The sequence below is a fragment of the Mauremys reevesii genome, linkage group 9 (assembly GCF_016161935.1).
Source record: "Mauremys reevesii isolate NIE-2019 linkage group 9, ASM1616193v1, whole genome shotgun sequence".
Classification (NCBI taxonomy): Eukaryota; Metazoa; Chordata; order Testudines; family Geoemydidae; genus Mauremys; species Mauremys reevesii.
The window spans coordinates 33412179-33432873 of NC_052631.1; the positions used below are offsets into that span (position 1 = coordinate 33412179).

Here is a 20695-nt window from a genome sequence, read left to right on the forward strand (position 1 = left end):
GGCTTCTCCCTCCAAAATGAAAACATGGCAGTTTGAGTCTCTGCCAATGATGCTAAACATGAAAACTGCTTGTAAGTCTTCTGGGTCCCATACAGTGCTCTCAAGAAACACACCACTCTCTGGCCTACTTGAGTCCAATACAAATTACACTTGTTATATTTTCTTTAGCTCCCAAACCTGAAATTTCTTCAGAAGACTTCTACCATGTTTATATTATATGATCTGTTTCATGAATCCAAATGTCTTCTCTCAGAATCTTTTCCCACTATTCCTTATAAACTGCAGGTTTCCTTATTATTCACTGCAAGATTCTGTCTGCTACTGAAATCAGAGCAATTGGTTAAAGCTTTTCTTGTTCTCCATTATGAAGACTTGAAATATTTGTCTTTCTCCAATCCATTTTTCCAAAATGGGAATGTGATGAAAAAGAAAAAACTATGAATCCAGTTGTGCACAATGCTAGTGCACAAGTGATCCTCCAGACAGAGGCTGGACACAATGTCAATCCTCAGAAACAACAAGGAGTCCAGTGGCACCTTAAAGACTAACGGATTTATTTGGCCTAAGCTTTTGTGGGTAAAAAAACCCACTTCTTCAGAAAACTAGAGATGCGGGCATTATTATGCTGACACATGAAGGGAAGGGAGTTACCTCAGAAATGCAGAACCAGTGTTGACAGGGCCAATTCAACCAGGGTGGATGTAGTCCACTCCTAATAATTGACAAGGAGGTGTCAATTCCAGGAGAGGAAAAGTTGCTTTCGTAGTGAGCCAGTCACTTGTGAGAGTCCCTTCCCTTTATGTGTCAGTATAATAATGCCTGCATCTGTAATTTTCAGTCCATGCATCTGAAGAAGTGAGTTTTTTACTCACAAAAGCTTCTGCCCAAATAAATCTGTTAGTCTTTAAGGTGCCACTACTCCTAATTGTTTTTGTGAATACAGACTAACATGACCACCCCTGATATTTGACATAATGTCAATCCTTGCATTCAAGGAGTGCAAATACAATCAACACTTCCTGGGCCAAGTGTGGAGTCTGAACCCAGTACCTTCAGCACTAAAAGCATGAGTCCGCCTATGCTGCTAAAAGACTACAGCCCAGATTCACAAAGAAATTTAGGCTCCAAACTTCCATTGAAATTAATCCTTTGTGCCTCTGGGCCTGTCTTCTACCTAGAAGCAGTAGCAGACTCAAATCTTTTAAGGAGACAAATTCACTTTCCTAATGTGGATTACACATGGACTGCTTCAGGATAAGGTACATTGAGGATATGTCTACACTGCAATTAGACACCCACGGCTGGCCCATGGCAGCTGACTCAGGGTCGTGGAGCTCAGGCTAAGGCCTGTTTAATTGTGGTGTCAACATTCGGGATTGGACTGCAGCCCAAGCTCTGGGACCTTCCCATCTCACAGTGTCCTGGAGCCTGGGCCTCAGCCCGAGCCCAAATGTCTACATCACAATTAAACAGCCCCTTAGCCCAACCCCGCGAGCTCAACTCAGCTGGCACAGGCCGGCCACTTGTTTTTAATTGCAGCGTAGACAGCTCATCTCCAGGCTCAGAAAGGAGCCTGGAAGGGAGCTCCGTTCCCACATTGCACAATGACCATGATCTCTATACTTCCTGGAGCTTCTGCTGAGAGGGTGATGAATTCATTGGCACTACTCTGAATTTACACCAGTAAAAATAAAAAGCAGATTCCTCAATTTGCATGTAAATTAGTCACTTAAACTGATGGCATATAAGTATAACCGCAAAAATTTCACTTCAGATTAGATGTCATGACCTAAGGAACGATAAATTACAACTGTCTTCAAAGAATTAGCAGTTTTACCACTGACCAGTAAGAGATGAATATTGATTTTGTGCAAAAATTTTATATCCTACATCTTCTTTATAAAATTAACACATTACCACCACTTCCTTTCAAATGTTTTATTTACCCTGACAGGTTTTAGAAAAGAAGTAACCATGTCAGCACATCTCCAGCAAAGAAAAGCTTTTGCTCTTCTGATTTCAGACAAAAATCATTCCTTCCCGCCCCAGGGTAATGATGCCATTTGTCAACATTGATTTAATTGACAGAGACAGATTCAAATTCTCCTCCCCTATATAGCTGGAGTAACTCCACCAATCAGGTACCAGCATAAGAATCTACTCCATCATATTTAACAATGGGTTTATCTAGACAGAGAGTTAGTGGACGGCAAGCTGAGGTGTAAAGCTACAATGCACTAGAGTGCCATGCGCTAACTGTCTGTGCGGACCCTACTGCCTCACACCAAAAGCTCCTTAGTGGGCTTTGACCTCCTCCCATTTGAAATGGAAATTTTTAGTACAGCAGGGTCCATATGGCCTGTCAGCATACAGCACGTTAGTGAGCTCCCCACATACTACATCTCCATCTACATGAGCCTGATGCAAACTTTAGAAGAGTTGCATAAATTTACCATAGTTCTCTCTCATAGAGAGCTGGGCAGTGGGTGGCTGGGATTCATGAGAAAGTGTTAGTCAGTGCCTCCTCTGACGCTACCACATAACCTCTGATATGCAAATTGTTTCTGTGGGTTGTGTAAGTAATGAACCAATACATGTTAAATCTTTATTTTGAAAAATTCTGTAATTTTTTTGAAGTTTACAAAAATGTATTTAAAATTATAAGATATCAGCTAGACATTTTGGGGAGACACTGGAAAAATAACTGCAATTCCTTTGGGCAACAATTCAGAAAAGATTTAAGCATGTAGAATAGTTTTGCTTTTCTTAATCAGGGTCTTGCTGATGGTATTTTCATAATTCACCATAAGGCTAGGAATGGTTTGCAATAGAAAAAATAATTATTCTTTAAGTCATAGAGGTTTACATCAGAATGTCATAATCTTAAATTTCAAATACTTGTAGTATAATTGGTATAATCTTACAGTCAGTAGCATGCCATCTATGTATGCAAGGTATGAGTTTCATGCCCTGCATGCCTGACTGGCTGTGTGTTGTTCAGCTGGTAGCCTGCAAGCTGGATTCATCCAGCCCCCAGGAAGGATGCTATTTTGTGCACAGCGTGAGTGACCTTGCACATACTATGTGTGAGGTCACACCACAGGAAGGAGGTCATTTTGGATGATCAAGGCATGCAGGTGAGTTGTTGCATGCCTTAATAGAACTGTCATGGCATGCCACTGCTTACAGGTTAGTACAGTGGTTTTCAACCTATTTACCATTGTGGGCTGCATATGTGGCCCAGAATGTATTATGTGAGCCGCATCCAATGCTATCTGTATGGCCCTGAGGATGTCACATGGGCCGCAGCTCTGTGCCGATTGAGCTGCAAGTGGTTCACAGGCACAGCCTGAGAACCACTGGTTTAGTGGCAGGGATCCTGTTGATTTAATGACACTTCACAGCTGGACCCATTTTTGAATGTAGTAACAGCTAGCACAGGCGCCCACTTTTCAAACTGCCAGGGAGTACTCGAGCCCTGGCTCTGCCCCAGGCCCTGCCCCCACACCCCTTCCCCCAAGGACCCGCCCCCTGCCCCGCCTCGTCCCACCCCCACTCAACCTCCGCCCCACCTCTTCCTGCCCAATTCCTCCCCTGAGCTGCCGTATCCCGCTGCTGACCTCTCCCTCCCTCCCAGCCCCCCTGAATGCTGCCAAACAGCTGTTTGCAGCAGGCAGGAGGTGCAGGGAGGGAGGGGGTAGGCGCTGATCCGCAGGGCTGCTGAAGGGCAGGAGGAGCCGGGGGGGGGGGAGCTGAGGGGGGCTGCAGCAATTTTCCTCCATGGATGCTCCAGCCCTGGAACACCCATGGAGTTGATTCCTATGACATCTAGCCACCAAGGGCTGATTTTCCCCTGTACCAGTTTTACAATCTCTTAACTCCATTGGCTTCAAAGGCATTGCTCATAATTTACACCAGTGTGAGGGTAATCTCTTAAGACTGTTAGTTAAGAGAAGAAACCACATTTTAATAACTTATGATGTGCTATTCTTGGTGTTAATGCTAATGCTAATATAATTATTTCAAACACATACAAGATCTATTTGTTGATTCTTTGACTTTCAGCCTTCACCGAGGGCCAGATACCATAAGGTGCTGAGCACCCAAAATCCTACTGTCCTCCATTTCAGTGGCAGTTGTGACAGACACAACAGTCTTGTGGAAGCCAGTAAATAATTAACAAGGTTTTGAAGAGATCTTAATGAATGTTAGTTAGCATGAGTTAGGTTAACTGTGACCCTGGTGACATGAGGAAGCAGATAAAAAAAGACAGGAATTGTGTGTGAAAGTATTTACGACCCACAATGCAGTATTGTTTTTTTAGTGAGATAGCAGAAAAAAGCTGTATAAAAAAAATATTTTTGTTGTTTTTTTGTACTGTTTGTTGCTATTTTTTGTTGAAAAAAGTAAAAAAGCTTGCTGTAATTGTTTACATGTTTGAGACCCTGAGAGACCTGTCCAGTCCTGTGTCCTCTCTCCATCTCTCTCCTCCATAGAAATATAATAGAAATAATAAAGTATTTAATTTTAAAAAAGCGACAAAAAAGAGTTTTTGATCTCATGGGAGCATTAACAACCCCCAGGAAGAAAGCCTTTGGGAAATGTTACGGGTTTTTTTGTTTGTTTGTTTGAATAAAGAAAAAGCCACACAGACTTTAGACTGTTCAACTACTGTGGAAGAATATTCATGATTTACTAGTTTTTGGGAATACCTAGAGATGGCAGAAATCTTCCCAATAAAAAAGGTCTGATTCTGTCCATTTTTTTTCTGTTCACAAGTTTCCCAGGAACTGATCAAAGATTTTGAATGTGTTTGTTAGTTAATCACCATCATAAGGACGATGGCAAATCCCAAAAGGACTTTTGAAGATCATGCACCTGGCTCGGTCTCTGGCTAGGTCTTTCAGGTGGTCTGGTTGGATGTTCAGTCTATGTCCATCTTCATCTTACTATGCCAACAAATCTTTTGGAGCCCATGTGATTGCTGGCCATGCCATGGCATTTCCTGGTAAACACACTTTGGAATTTGTTCACCTTCCATTCTATGTCCATCCCAAGGAAGCCACTGAAATTGAACCCATGGTGATAGAGGCAATTGCTGGGTTCAGCTTCAAACATCCTTATTCAGGGGCGGCTCTAGGTATTTTGCCGCCCCAAGCACAGCAGGCAGGCTGCCTTTGGCGGCTTGCCTGAGGGAGGTCCCCAGTCCCACAGATTCGGCAGCATGCCTGCGGGAGGTCCACCAAAGCCGCGGGACCAGCAGACCCTCCGCAGGCATGCCGCCGAAGGCAGCCTGCCTGCCGCCCTCGCGGCGACCGGTAGAGCACCCCCCGTGGCTTGCCGCCCCAGGCACATGCTTGGCATGCTGGTGCCTGGAGCTGCCCCCGTCCTTATTTCTGATCTTGCCCTGCCACTTATTATGGTGCAGCTGATTAAGAATACTTTTCGGCTCTCATCATTTCATCATTCATTAGTTGTAATTGTTTGACAAATTGCATTTTTAACATATCTGAGCCCAATAGATTCTGGTGACATACCAAGTGCCAATACAAACTTGAAATGTCCAGCCCTGGCCTCCTATTTTTTTTCTGTGTTCCAGGAATGGTGCCCTAGAGTTCAGCCATTCCATCCTCCTTCCTGTCATTTTGCTTTAGGAACGAGATTCTGGAGTTCACATTTCTCTTGACCATCTATGGGCAAAATCACCAGCACTGCCTCTGGGGATGAGCCTCAAGAGTACAGACCCCCACCAAATTGAAACTTGCAAGGCTAGGTTCTGTTCAGCAGACTCAGCTGAGGTGGGATTGAACTTCTGCATGAATCATCCACTCATACTTACCAAGCATATAATGCACTATAAATACCTTCAGTTGTGGTACAGATTTGAAAAAAAACCATCTAGCACGGTTGTGTAACAATGTAGTTAAATCACTAGATCAGTGGTTCCCAAACTTGTTCCGCCGCTTGTGCAGGGAAAGCCCCTGGCGGGCCGGGCCGGTTTCTTTACCTGCTGCGTCCGCAGGTTCAGTCGATCGTGGCTCCCAGTGGCCGCGGTTCACTGCTTCAGGCCAATGAAGGCTGCTGGAAGCGGCACGGGCCAAGGGATGTACTGGTCGCCGCTTCCAGCAGCCCCCATTGGCCTGAAGCAGTGAACCGCAGCCACTGGGAGCCACGATCAGCCAAACCTGTGGACATGGCAGGTAAACAAACCGGCCCAGCCCACTGGGGCTTTCCCTGCACAAGCAGGAAACAAGTTTGGGAACTACTGCACTAGATCATCACACTATGAAGAAAATAAAAGTAGTAACAAGTGCTGTAGCTTATAAATTACAATAATGTGTCAATAATCATAAGATTCTTTTGAAACTGGCACTGTTTTACTTAGTGATCTTACTGTTAAGAACAATGACTTTCTTTTCCTGTGATGTTCTAGAGAGTAGGTTAATTATGTCCTATCACTCTTGTAATGTTTCTTGGAAGAATTAATTCGTTTTATAACTGCATGTTTTACACTATTCTTAGTCACATGAAAAAGCTAACATTGAACTTATTTGCTGATATATTTTGTCTATTCTCAATATAAAGACAGGCTCCAAAAACTTTTTTTTTTTTGGCGCAGAATTGCTACGGTTCAATGTGAAAATTCTAAGAGGAGAATGGTAAAAAGGAAGAATGGATGACAGTGGATTAGGACACTTGCCTTTCACCTGTGGAGACCTCAGTTCAATTCAGACCTTAGATCCCACTTTAAATGAGTTTACTAACAACAGCTTTAGTTCTTATTAATCTACATCACCATTTGACACAACTAGCAGTCCCATATCAAAATAGTAGCCAAGCTTTAGAATTTTAGAATTGTTGTTTTTAATACGTTTTCTCTGTAATGCTTTCATCTTAAGCATAAATGTGCTTACTTAGAAAGATCTTTGTGGTAACTTGTTACTGCTGGCAATTGTAGGTTTTAGGACTATGAGCAGTGCCCTGAGGAGCTGGTTCAGAAGGATCCATAGCGTGGCCATGATGAGTGTACGGTACAGCTCGTTGTCATTATTCATAAGAAAGTAGGGGCCCATACATGTATTTTGCCTAGTAATTTTGCCTTTTCTAATGCTTAATCCAGCTCTGCTTATAGGGCAAGCAAATATTTGTTGAAAGCTTGGTGGCTCAGAGGACAGTGGTAGCCAAAAATGCTTTTCAATCACATATGCTTTGCCAGGAGATTGCAATCTTTTCTTTAAGATGCAGAACTCACCACAAATTCTCATCTTTGTCACTTCCCCTCTGGATATTGCCATATGCTCTACATGGGGTGGCACCTTATGACCCCTTAGACATTTCAGCTACTGTAGCATGTGCAGCTAATGCAGCTCTTTTGCGTGGCAGCATATTACACCAGCACTCCCCGATCCACACGGTCTTCCAGTTCAATTCTAGGTGCAATTTAATGTGTTGCTTTTGACCTATAAGATCCTAATAAATGGTTTAATTCCTGTTTACTTCAGAAATACTATTGTTATTTGTATTACTGTAGAAACATGTATCAGAATTGTGTTGTCCCAGGTCCTGTACAAACACAGAATAAAAAGAGAGAGTCTCTGCCCAAAAAAGCTTTCCATCTAAAAAGTTTCTGTCCCTATGGAATACTACAGCAGTTGAGATCTGCTGAGGGACTCAATGTAACAGACCCCTGTTTAGTCATGAAGGCAGGTGAGGCAGAGCATTTCCAGTGAAGAGTCCTCAACCCTGGAAATGGCTTGGTTGGTCTGCTGGAGTCCAAATGTAAGGTCTAGCTGCAAAGTTCATCTTTTCCCCCAGGCCTCTTCTGGGGAATGTGGATAGGCTGAGGGTAGTGTACTAGTGTGGGAGGATTTTTTTTATTGGGCCTAATTTTGTATGTTTAATATTAAAATTTTATACATTCACTCAGAGACTTGGAAGACCTTATTTTAGGAGAAGTTGAAATATCTGTCAATATAGGCACAGATGAGCGTAAGAGAGAACTACATGTACAACAACACACCATGGACAGAGTAGTGATCTGTATGTATTAAATTGTGGAACCATATGATGCATTGCAAATGTATGTGATAAATCATATGGATCTGCCTCCTTTGACTCTACCCACCTGTTCCAGATCACTTTCTCCTGAAGATGCCACTATCAGTGACCAGATACTAGACTAGATGGTTAACTGGTCTATTCCCACGGGGATTGCCTTACATAACACTTGCTTCCTTTAGTAATATGAATTTGATGGCACAGTTTAATTCCTATTCATGAATATACGAAGTATTCACTATGGGCAAAATCCACAACCAAATGATGTCAAAGGAAAGGCTTCCAGTGATTTCAACTGAATTTTGAATCAGACTCCAATAACTGTATGAAATGGGATAAGTACAATTATACTGTGTGTGTGTGTGTGTGTGTGTGTGTGTGTGTGTGTGTCTATCTACATCTGGAGTATACTAAACATATCAAAACTAAAACTAAGGTTAAGTGTGTAGGACAAGAGTTAACCAGCAGAGTGTAACTCAGGGCCAGCTCCAGGCACCAGCGAAGGAAGCAGGTGACTGGGGTGGCCCATAGAAAGGGGTGGCAGTCTGTCCATTATTGGGGCAACACATCCAGGTCTTTGGTGGCAATTTGGCGGTGGGTCCTTCAGTCCCTCTCTTCCTCTTCAGTGGCAGCTCAATCGGGTTTTTCCTTTTCTTTTCTTTTTTTGTCGCTTGGGGCAGCAAAAAAGCTGGAGCAGGACCTGGTGTAACTTCACTAGTAACATACACTTAAAAGACTGGTAAAATATGCATCTCTGTCTATAGCATGTCAGAGTTCAACAACTGTAGCATGCAACTAAATAAAGGGAAATTACACAACCTGATTAATAAATTCTACAAACATCTGAAGTAATAAATTGTGCCTGGTAATCAACTACATATGCAAACACTAAACTACAATATCTGCAACAGTAATCAAACATTTAATGAATACTGAACAAGTTAGCTATCATATGGACCTGGATGAACTTTGTCCATTTAATTAAAATAGTGAATTAAAATTAAGTGGGTAAGGTAATATATTTTATTGGACCAACTTCTGTTAGTGAAAGAGACAAGCTTTCGAGCTACATGGAGCTCTTCTTCAGGTCCAATTTTTAAACAGACTTTTATATTTTAAATCTGTATAGCCCCTCTGGTGCATTTTTTTGCAATTTCATTTGGAAGTTGAATTATTGCAGTTGTGTGGAATTTGCTAGATAAGCATCAAGTTAGTAATTTGCATGCACATTTATGGTAATAGCAATCAAAATGTAGGCAAATAATTGCATCTACAAAAGTGTACACAGATTCATTATTATTTAAATCATGGTAGTGGCCAAAGCCCTGACCAGGATTGATGTTTCATTGTGCTAGACACTGCATGTTATGTATATAGTCCCTTACCCAAAGATTTTACAAAGGTCTGCTTCTGGAAACATTATGCACAACCTTGACTTTATACAGTACTATTAAATACAATGCTAAGCTCTTGTCTTGCTAAGAACTTGTCTAAGCTCTTCCTTTTTTAGGCCCCGAGCTTGCAAACACTTACCATGTGCTGAACATTACACCCTGCAGTAGTCTCATTTAGTAAAATGGGTCTGTAACAGAGCTGCTCAGAAGACAAGCAAAAGGACCTCATTTTGAAAACACCGCCCAGTATTGGGACCAACATCTAGTCCCCATCTAGATAGGCCTGACAAGACATGTCTAACTGAACTGGAGTCATGCTGAAGCACAGCTTTTAAAAAGATAGTTCTTTGCCCAGAGTGGGCAAGGCTTTGGTATCAAGTCAAGCTCTTGATGTAAGCCCTACTCCCTCTGCCTTTCAAGAATTATTACCACATTTTCTGATATGGCAGCTACCCGGAAAGGGTCATTTACACCTCTTTTGATGCTGTTGTTTCTGTCTTTCTTTGCCAGCTCGAACTGATAACATTGCTGCAGCTTACTCTATCAAGCCTATCTTTCCAACCAGAAGGGCTAGAATTTTTTTTTTTAAATGAAAGCTTAGATATTGTATAAACCGGAAAAATCTGGAAGCAATCCACTGGATATTCTAAATCCACAGAATATGCATACTTTCTATGCCCATGAATTTCCATTACCCCTAATGATGACTGTGTCCTAGACTGATGTGTTAAATGCAGATGGAGCCAGCTATCCTGGCATAACAATATTTCTGTTGCCTATTCATATCTGGAAGCTATGGGGGAAAATATGCTGTGGATGACATACAGCTCTGAATGAAAAGGCAATGAGTGACAGTAATCAGTTTTGTGCTGTCATGTGGGGACCAGGGAAAGAAAAAGATTTTAGCTTGCTTACTAGCACTCAAACTACTGGAGAGAAAAAGGCAAACGGACAAGCCAGGCACTGCTACCTGCTTTAGAATATAGAGTTCAGAGAGAGTAGTTGATTTGGCTACCTACACAATAAAAGAATGAGTCAAGAGTAGATTGTGAGGAAGTCAATAATAGCTTGAGAGAGAGAGAGAGAGAGAATAAGTAAATGGTGCTCTAATGGAGGGAATGAGTATGAGAGAGAGAGAGAGAAAGAGAGAGATGCTGGCAGGGATGGATGATGGGGAGATGGAACCAGTGATTGTGCCAGTCAGAATCTTGAAGCAGTGTTTTCACAGGGTGACAAAGCCAAATAATAAGAGTATGACAAACTGATGTCTAATGGAATAAGAAAAAGGAGAAGAAAATCAAATTATAGGTTAGGAATGAGAGAATTTGAAATTGGTTCTTAGGATGTGGTAAAAATCAAATAGTGTAATCTCAAAGCAATCTATTGGAGTAAGAGAGGGATGAGCAGCAGTCTGTGTGACAGAAAAACAGCATTTGAGATGACATCTTCTGGAACAGAGGATAAAATAGAGAGGAACTTGGGCACAGCTCCTCCTCCTCTGATGAGAGCAGAGGAAGAATGCTCCCCCCTCTCTCTGATTTAGAGGAGCTTTGCTGCTCCAGAGCTCTCACTCCTCCCATATTGTCAAGGAAGTGAATGAGGGACAAATAGAAGGAAGAATACAAGATGGATGTTGCTTGAATGCCACCAAAGCCTGGGCTCATTCGCTGCAATGTTTTGTTCTGCAATGATTCCAGACTACTTGCTACTGGCTTGGCATAGTAAAGTGTCCTACCATGGAGAACAGAATATAGGCTACCTCCTCAGAAAACCAAAGGCTTTTTTTAGAGTACCTCCAGGAGAGCTTCATGGAGATAGCCCTGGTCTACACTACAAGTTTAGGTCGAATTTAGCAGCGTTAGGTCGATTTAACCCTGCACCCATCCACACGACCAAGCCTGTTTTGTTTATTAAAGGGCTCTTAAAATCGATTTCTATACTCCTCCCCAGCGAGAGGTTTACCACTAAAATTGACCTCGCTGGGTTGGATTTGGGGTAGTGTGGACGCAATTTGATGGTATTGGCCTTTGGGAGCTATCCCAGAGTGCTCCATTGTGACTGCTCTTGACAGCACTCTCAACTCAGATGCACTGGCCAGGTAGACAAGAAAAGCCCCGGGAACTTTTGAATTTCATTTCCTGTTTGGCCAGCATGGCAAGCTGATCAGCACAGGTGACCATGGAGTCCCAGAATCGCAAAAGAGCCCCAGCATGGACCAAACAGGAGGTACTGGATCTGATTGCTGTATGGGGAGAAGAATCCATGCAGGCAGAACTCTGTTCCAAAAGACAAAATGCCAATATAGTTGCCAAAATCTCCAAGGGCATGATGGACAGAGGCTACAACAGGGACACACAGCAGTGAAGTGTGAAAGTTCAGGAGCTGAGGCAAGCTTACCAAAAAACAAAGGATGCAAACGGTCACTCTGGGTCAGAGCCTCATAAATGCTGTTTCTATGATTAGCTGCATGCAATTCTAAGGGGGGCCCCTACCACTACCCCACAACTGTCTGTGGACACCTTCAAGGGGGGAGTCTCATGCAACAGGGATGAGGATTTTGTGGATGAGGAAGATGAGGAGGATGAAGTGGTTGAGGATAGTACACAGCAGACAAGCGGAGAATCCTTTCTCCCTGACAGCCAGGAATCAATACCCTCCCAACCCTCTCAAGGCAGGCTCCCGGACCATGAAGCCAGAGAAGGCACCTCTGGTGAGTGTTCCTTTGTAAATACAATACTGGGTTTAAAAGCAAGCATGTTTAAATGATTAATTTGCCCTGAAGACTTGGGATACATTTGCAGCCAGTATAGCTACTGAAAAAGTCTGTTAACGTGTCTGGGGATGGAGCGGAAATCCTCCAGGGACATCTCCATGAAGCTCTCCTGGAGGTACTCTAAAAGCCTTTGCAGAAGGTTTCTGGAGAGGGTAGCCCTATTCTGTTCTCCATGGTAGGACACTTTACTATGCCAAGCCAGTAGCAAGTAGTCTGGAATCATTGCAGAACAAAACATTGCAGCGAATGAGCCCAGGCTTTGGTGGCATTCAAGCAACATCCATTTTTTATCTCTGTGTTAGCCTCAGGACCGTGATATCATTCATGGTCACTCATGGCTGAAATATGGGAAATTTGTTTAAGGGGACATTCAGAGGTGCCTGTTCCTGCTGGGCTGTTTGCCTTTGGCTGAAAAGAAATCATCCCCGTTGTTAGCCACACAGTGGTGGGAGGCCCGTTCATGTTGAGCTGTTCGCATTTGGCTGACAGGGATCTTCCCTGATACTAGCCATGCGGTGAGGGGTGGGGGTGAAGTGATCATCCCAGAGAATTGGGGAGGGGGGGAGAACGCCTGGATTGTGCTGCACATTCACCATAAAACCGCAGCCCCTCCTTTTAAATGGCCAACCAAACGGGCTTTGCTTGGTATGGGAAAGGAGAGCGCTGCTGTTTGAAACCGTTCTCAAATGTTATGAAGGTTGAAGAAGCTGAAACCCTTTGCCTTACCATAGCTGTCTGCAAGCCAAATTCTGTTGCCCATCAGAGCGTGTGTGATTTCTCACACCAAACCGGCAGGCACTCAATGTAAGAGGCAAAACGCAAGCTTGTACCAAAAAGGACATGTGCTATGTAATGTGAATCACATGATTCAGTGTGAAATATAGTCTTTCCTTTGTTCTTAAAATGTATCTTTTTAAATACTACTCTCTTTTTTCCTCCTGCAGCTGCAAATGTTTCTACACTCCCCCTATCATCTAGCGCAGATTAGAAGCCGGAAAAAAATGCACTCGCAATGACATGTTCGCAGAGCTCATGCAGTCCTTCCACACTGAAAGAGCTCAGCAGAATGAAAGGAGGCAAACAATGGCAGAGTCCAGGAAAGTGTTAAATGAATGTGATGAGAGGAGGGAGAAGCACACTGAGAGGAGACAGGATCCAATGCTGAGACTAATGGGGGAGCAAACTGACATGCTCAGGCATCTGGTGGAGCTACAGGAAAGGCAGCAGGAGCACAGACCGCTGCTGCAGCCCCTATATAACCGCCTGCCTTCCTCCATATCCTCCTCACCCAGATGTCCAAGAACGTGGGGGAGGCTACAGGCACCCAGCCACTCCACCCCAGAAGATTGCCCAAGCAACAGAAGGTTGGCATTCAATAAGTTTTGAACTGTAGTGTGGCCTTGTCCTTCCTTCCTCTCATCCACCACCCCACCCGGTGCTTCCCTCCTCACCCACTTCTCCCAGGCTACCTTGCGAGTTTTCCCCCTATTTGTGTGAGGAATTAATAGAGAATGCAGGATTTGGAAACAATGATGACTTTATTGCCTCTGAAAGCGGTGACAGAAGGGGGAGGTCGGTTGGCTTACAGGGAAGTAGAGTCAACCAAGGGGGTGGGTTTTCAGCAAGGAGAAACAAAGAGAACTGTTACACCATAGCCTGGCCAGTCATTAAACTGATTTTCAAAGCTTCTCTGATGCACAGGGCGCCCAGCTGTGCTCTTCTAATCGCCCTGGTGTCTGGCTGTGCATAATCGGCTGCCAGATGATTTGTCTCAACCTCCCACCCTGCCATAAATGTCTCCCCCTTACTCTCACAGATATTGTGGAGCACACAGCAAGCAGCAATAACAATGGGAATATTGATTTCACTGAGGTCTAACCTAGTCAGTATAGTATCAGAGGGGTAGCGTAGTTTTGCAGCATGAGCTTTGGTGTGATACCCACTTTCTTCTCTTTCTTCTCTTCTTTTGCTGCCTGTCTATACTGCACCGTGAGCTTTTAAATGTCCAAATACACATTCTACCACCATTCCACACTTGCTCAGCCTACAGCTGAACTGCTCCTTACTTCTGTCCATGGTGCCTGTGTACGGCTTCATGAGCCAAGGCATTAAGGGGTAGGCTGGGTCCCCAAGGATAACTATAGGCATTTCAACATCCCCAATGGTTATTTTCTGGTCTGGGAAGTAAGTTCCTTCCTGCAGCTGTTCAAACAGACCAGAGTTCCTGAAGATGTGAGCGTCATGCACCTTTCCCGGCCATCCCACATTGATAATTGGTGAAACGTCCCTTGTGTTCCACCAGTGCTTGCAGCACCATTGAAGTACCGCTTGCAGTTTACGTACTGGCTGCCAAGATGGTCTGATCCCAAGACAGGGATATGCGTTCCATGTATCGTCCCACTACAGTTAGGGAACCCCATTGCAACAAAGCCATCCACTATGACCTGCACATTTCCCAGAGTCACTACCCTTGATAGCAGCAGCTCAGTGATTGCTTTGGCTACTTGGATCACAGCAGCCCCCACAATAGATTTACCCACTCCAAATTGATTCCCAACTGACGGGTAGCAGTCTGGTGTTGCAAGCTTCCACAGGGCTATCGCCCCTTGCTTCTCAACTGTGAGGGCTGCTCTGATCTTGGTATTCTTGCAATCCAGGCAGGGGAAAGCAAGTCACAAAGCTCCATGAAAGTGCCCTTAAGCATGTGAAAGTTTCACAGCCACTGGGAATCAGACCTGCAACATTATGCAGTCCCACCAGTCTGTGCTTGTTTCCCAGGCCCAGAATCGGCATTACATGGCAGGAACCTGCCCAGTTACCACTGTGATGTCCAAATTGCCAGAGTCCTTCTTTGAGGGAAGTCTGTGTCTATGTCCTCATCACTATCGTGATTGCACTATCGTCGCCTCCTTGCCTGCTTTTGCAGGTTCCGCACATATTGCAGGATAATGCATGAGGTGTTTACAATGATCACGACAGCAGTGGTGAGCTGAGCAGGCTCCATGCTTGCCATGGTATGGCATCTGCAGGAGAGCAGAGTTGCTGCGGAAGTGGTGGATGACGACGGATGGCACGAGAATAAATATTTATACAGAACAATGAGAGAACCTGCGGGGTGGATTCATGGCACCAGGAGAGCAGACAGCACTGCGCACATTTCCCGAGGAAGAACACACTGTACCTGGGAGCCCATGACAGACAAGATGGAGAAATTCGCTATTGAGACAAGAGCAGAGTTGCAGAGGAAGCGGTATATGACCAAGATTAGCTGTCCTACTGCACCGTCTGCCGACAGCAGCACCCAGGACACAACAGCGGCAGTGTTGGTGAGCTGAGCAGGCTGCACGCTTGCCATGGTATGGCGTCTGCATGGTAAAAAGGCGCGAAATGATTGTCTGCTGTTGCTTTCACGGAGGGAGGGGTGACTGATGACATGTACCCAAAACCACCTGCAACAATGTTTTTGCCCTATCAGGCATTGGGAGCTCAACCCAGAATTCCAATGGGCAGTAGAGACTGCGGGAACTGTGGGATAACTACCCACAGTGCAACACTCCGAAAGTCAACGCTAGCCACGGTACTGTGGATGCACTCCCCCGACTTAATGCACCTAGTGGGGACACACATAATCGTCTGTATAAAATCACTTCCTAAAAATTGACTTCTATAAATTCGACCTAATTTCATAGCGTAGACATAAGTATGTGTCTGAGAGAGTATACCAGGACGTTTATGCCACTGGAAGTTCGGGAGAGTATTAAGGAGGAGTTTTACAGATGATCACTGTTTGTAAGCAGAGGATTTTTGGAAAATAAGACACAGATGGAGATAATATCAGTTTGTGGAAGAGTCAAAGCATGGAGGACTCAAACTTTGGGATTACAGAAGGGATCTTGGGGACAGAAGGAAAGCCAGAGTAGAGAGAGAAGGAAGGGAAAGAGTGAGAAAGTTAGAGAGATGGAGGAACAGGAGAGATACCGAGTGCAGAAGAGTGTAGGAAAGGTTAAGGAGTACAGCTGGTGATAGGAGAAGCTCAGAGGCAGGGAAGACAGGATTAGGGGAAACTTAAAATACAGAGCAGGATCGGTGATGCAAAGTCAAAAAATAGGAGACTTAAAGAGGACTTACAGGGAGGGATGCAGTTGATGCGAGATACGAGAGTCGGAGGCAGGAGTTATGGGGGAGATTTGTGGGGTGAGAGTGAATGTTGGAGAGGAGTTGAAGAAATATTTAGGCAAGGAGAGACGCTGGGTCTGGGTGTCAGCACTGGAAGCAGGGAGTGTGTGTGGTGAATCAGGAGGGACATATAGGGGAGGGACTTGTTTGAAGTGACTTGGGGGAATGAAGTGAGAGAGTGCTGAAGGGGCTCAGAAGAAGACAACCATGAGGTGGTCTTGGGGATAATGCAGGAGGACATGAAGTGCTGAAGGCAATGGGAACAAAATCTGGATCTTGTCAAAAACTACTGGATCCTGCCAAATTTAATTCCAATCCTGCAAATTCCAGCACCTAACTAGAGAACGCCAGCTGATCCCACTGCATCAAAGACCCAATGCACCCCAGAACATGAGCACTGCAAACACATGGTTCCTGCACCTGGATCCTTCTGGAAAGATCAAGTCCCTATCTTCTTAATGCCAAAGTACAGACCAAGTCTAGCCATTCCTACTGCACCAAAAAATCCTGGACCCTCATGCATGAGTGCAACAAAACCCTGGATTCAACACATTCAGTATTGTCAAAGCCAAGCATTCAAAAAAACAAACAAACAAACAAAATCACCACCATAATATTGTCTTAAAAAATATGAGATTAAAAAAAAGTTGGGTTCTTTTTAAACATTTTGAATTTTGAGACTTTAGAGTTCACATTTTCAAAAATCTCTGTATTTATGAGGGCTAGAAACATTCTTTTAAAAAAAAAAAAAAAACTTACTTCAATCTCATAATTCCAGGAGTTGGGACTTCAAGAAGATACTAAAATATTGTGTGATTCACAATAAAATTGTGAGTTGGCAATGCTACGTGGATCCTGTTGGAACCACACAGTGTTTAGCCTTCACCTCCAAATTCCATGGCATGAACACAGAACAAGTACTGCAGCACCTAGTGTACCTAAAATGTGGACCTGATGTAGTGATCCTTTTACATCAGAAAAATCTGTAACCAATACACTGTTTCAGGGAATCCACAGTAATCCAGATCTGTGTCTTAAATTTTTTAAATACAGCTAAATTTCATATCATATCATAACACTAAACTTTTGCAGTGGAAGTGGTTTAGTAGATGTGAATGATCACATTGTGCAGCTTTTACCTGATCAGGAGGAATTGGTGCATGAAGCACAGAAACAATAACAGAAATATCAAAAACACAAGAGATGGTATTAACAGGGGACTAACTACCTAGACATCTGTTGGAAAAATAATATGGCAAAACCCAATTTCCAATAAGTTCTTGGAATACATCGGGGACAACTTTTTTGTTTCAGAAATCAGGTAACCATGGGGACAACTATTTTAGATTTGATTCTAACTAACAGGCAGGAATTGGTTGTGAATCTGAAGGTTGAAGCCAATTTAAGTGAAAGTGATCATGAAATTATACATTTTATTTGGCCAAGGAAAGGAAGTAGTGATTAATGAGAATGGACTTTTTTAAAAAAGCAGACTTTAAAAAACTCAGAGAACTGGTAAATAAGGTTCCATGGGAAGAAAATGTAAGGAAAACAGGAGTTCAGGAGAGCTGGCAGTTTCTCAAAGAGACAATACTAAAGGCACAATAGCAAACTATCCTGATGAGTCGCAAAGATAAAAAGAATAGTAAGTGGCCAATAGGGCTCCATCAGGAGCTCTTCAGTCAACTGAAAATCCAAAAGGAATCCTACTAAAAGTGGAAACATAGACAAATTACTAAGAATGAGTCCAAAGGAATAGCACAGACATGTAGGGACAAAAATCAGAAAGGCTAAGACACAAAATGAGTTCCACACAGCTAGGAACATAAAGGACAATAAAAAGAGGGTCTATAAATATATTAGGAGCAAGAGAAAGACGAAGGAAAGTGTAGGTCCTCTGCTTAGCAAGGAAGGAAAGCTAAAAACAGATGCCATCAAGAAGGTTAAGATGTTAAATGTCTATTTTGCTTCAGCCTTCACTAAAAAGATCCATTTGACCTGATACTCAAAACACAATGAATATGAACATGGGAGAGGGCTGCAAGCCAAAATAGAGAAAGAACAGGTTAAAGACTATTTAGATGAGTTAGATGTACTCAAGTCAGCAGTGCCTAAAGGAATTCACCCTAGCATACTCAAGGAACTACCTGAAGCAATCCAAGAACCAGTAGTAATTGTCTTTGAGAACTCATGGAGGATGGGTGAGAGCCCAGCAGACTGGAGATGGGCAAACATAGTACCTATCTTTAAAATAAAGATAAATGAAGGGAATAAAGAGGACCTGGAGAATTATAGATCAGTCAGCCTAACTTCAATAGCTGGAAAGATAATGGAACAAATTATTAAACAATTGGTAAGCTCCAAGAGAGGATAACAGTTTTAAGGAATAGCAAGCACAGATTTGTTAAGAACAAATCATGACGAACCAACTTAATTTCTTTCTTTACAGGGTTACTAGCCTAGTGGATAGAGGTGAAAGAGTAGAGGTGATATATCTCGATTTTAGTAAGGCTTTTGATGAAGCCCCACATGACATTCTCATAAGCAAACTAGGGAAATGTGCACCCACCCAATAGTAATATCTAGACTACAACTGGTTGAAAGACTGTACTCAAAAAGGACATCAATGCATCCCTGTTGGAAACACCATAAAAACACTGATCCTTCTGGATCCTACCACCTTTTGGCCCCCTCTCTTCTCAAATAGTACAATCAAAATAGACAACAGATGCTACTACTCCTGCATGACCAGAAGAATCCAGGCTTCAGCATGTCCCAGTGCAAGAGCATATGAGTCTTGACAGATTAAACTTTGGGCCACCGATTCCTGAATTCTACTGTGTAGAGTCCAAATGTGGCCGATTGATCTATAATTCTACAGGTCCTCTTTATTCCCTTCATTTATCTTTATTTTAAATGTAACTCTTGCTGCTTCACATAGTTACACTTTTTTTTTTTATTTCTCCAAAAACAGCTTTTTAGAAACCAAAGTTTTGTACAATCCCCCATAGAAAAGATCACATTTGGGGCCGGGGTCAGGGCAGAGCCAGCTAGTAAAACCGCTTAAAACTCTCTTCCTCCCTCTCCCTCTGAGCCCCCCCACACCACAGCACACGATGCACACCAGCAGACAGAGCAGCAGAGCAGCAGAAGCAGCAGCAGCAGGGCCCACCAGCACTTCCCAATCAGGGTCCATCATCTCCTTGTGACTTAAGGAGGTTGACTTTGGCTGACACTGGGCTTCTTTGTTGTCCAGTCTCTCTTCTTCCTCTGGTGGATGCCTGCCATGAAATAGCTTCAGCTCAGATGATGTGTGTGATTGAGATGAGGTCAGGTCCCCTGTGCCAGCAGAAGCCCCAGAAGCCAGTGGGCAGTCGGTCCTGCAACATCATCAATGTCTTTCTTCCACTCCACCTCCACCCTGTCCCTCACATCATCACCCACTGGCCCCTGAACGGCCAAACTGCCAGACTGCAGTGTGGTTCTGATTCGAAGATCCGCATCAGCCCCGCAGCCTCCTGCCAGCTGTCCATCGCCCATCCCATCCTTACTAGGATCATAGGCCAGCCGATATTTAAAGAGAAATGTTTCAAGCTGGGTCTGTGCTGTATCATTATGTCATTGGGGTATGTCCAGGAAATGGCCATGGAAGTTATCAAGACAGGGCCTGGCACAAGGGCACGGCCTGCACGAGGGGCTGCCCGCAGGCAAAGCCAGGTTCTTCTGCATTTTCTTGCTCCATGGATCTTGATCTTGAGGAGGAGATGAGGCTCCCAGTGGGAAACAACAGGGCACACGGTTCGATGGAGCGCCCTCTTGCGCTCATCGGGGTCAGGCTGACACATACTGGCTGGTGCATGGCTGGCTGCTGGAAGTCCCAGAGGCATTGAACTGGGGCCAACCCCTGATAGGGTTTGGTCGCGAGGTGCTCCCCGCGGTGCTCGTTGTTCCTGTCGGTGAGCTCGGCTCGGCCGCCGCGCGCCGCCCGGACGCCGCAGGAGCAGCGCCCCGGACAGCAGCACAGCACGGGCCGCACTGGCCCGGCCCGGCCCCCGCGGCCCGCGCCGCCCTCTCCTCCCGCCACCCACTTAGTGAATTCATATGTTATTAATATTCAGTGCTATATGCTACACCTTTTTACTGTTTTACCTCAAACTGTTTTTTCTTAAATAACCAGTACAAAAGCCATGCGAGAATCCGCTGCCATTTCATTTTTATAGCACTTAGTTTACACTACTGCTATAGAAATGATACTATATTTTAAGTCTATTTATCATATTTGAGTTTGTGCTCA

The 20695-nt window shown here is 44.0% G+C and overlaps 1 protein-coding gene across 8 annotated transcripts in view; it reads right to left on the reverse strand.

The window, feature by feature from the left end:
* LOC120372175 overlaps positions 1 to 20695 on the reverse strand; it is a 398338-nt gene that overhangs the window by 342674 nt on the left and 34969 nt on the right. The window lies entirely within an intron of this gene.